The sequence below is a fragment of the Geospiza fortis genome, unplaced genomic scaffold (assembly GCF_000277835.1).
Source record: "Geospiza fortis unplaced genomic scaffold, GeoFor_1.0 scaffold415, whole genome shotgun sequence".
In the NCBI taxonomy this organism is placed as follows: Eukaryota; Metazoa; Chordata; class Aves; order Passeriformes; family Thraupidae; genus Geospiza; species Geospiza fortis.
The window spans coordinates 224,170-225,156 of NW_005054672.1; positions in this window are offsets into that span (position 1 = coordinate 224,170).

Below are 987 nucleotides of genomic sequence, written 5' to 3' on the forward strand. Positions count from 1 at the left end.
AGGAATGTGAGCCGGGGCCTCGGGGACAGCCAGCCCAGGCAGGTCGCCGGGTGCCCTTGGCATCCTCCCCCTCCCCGGGTATTTTTAATGCAATTACATCCCAGGGCGCAGAGCTAAAATTGGAACATTATGTGGACAAAGTATCCCCAAAGTCTCCCTCGTCTTTAAAACGGGCGCTGCTGTTGCTCTGATTAGGCAGCAGCTCCTGTCCCAGCCCCCGGGGCAGCGTTTGAAGGTCTGTCCTAATTGCACACACACACTTGTTGTCTCATTCACTTAATTTCTTCTGTGCCTGTTCTGCTTCTCAGGTGTCAGGGCCACAGATGGGTGGCTGGTGGCTGGGACAGGTCACAGGGACAGGTTGTGGCACGTGTGCAGGCTGGCAGTGCCCTGACTGACGCCTCATTTGGGGCAGATTTCACCTTCTCAGCAAAACATTGGGGAATTTTTAGCTGAGGGATCGGGGGGGTGTTGCCTTTCACAGGAGGGAAACTGAGGCAAGGCGAAGGTTGAGTGACACCCCCAGGGCGGCTCTGAGCTCACAGGGTCAGCACACCCCAGCTCCACCACCCACCCCACCCCAGGACTGGTGAGGTTTTGTCTGCTCCATGCAGGAGGATCACAAACAGTGGCAAATTGTAGGGTTTCATCTTCCCAAGGGTTCTCCTGGGTGGGGCAGAGCTGCCATCACCCGTCCCTGCCAGATCTGAGCAGGCTGAGCAGCACCAACGGCACCTCCAGGGCCCTGGGACACCCTGGCAGCTGCACTCCTTGCTGCTATTCCCCCAGAGCCAGGGCTCACAGGGGATGTCCCTTTGGCTGCTCATTTTTGGAAGGAGCCCCGTGCTGGGCCATCCTTCACTCAGCTCCTGAATGCAAAGCAAAATCCAGAGACCAAAACCTCCAGCACGGGCTGCAGTCACGGCAAGTGGCTCCATCCCACACACACTGTGCTGAAGCAGCACCCCACAGCACCCCACAGCATCC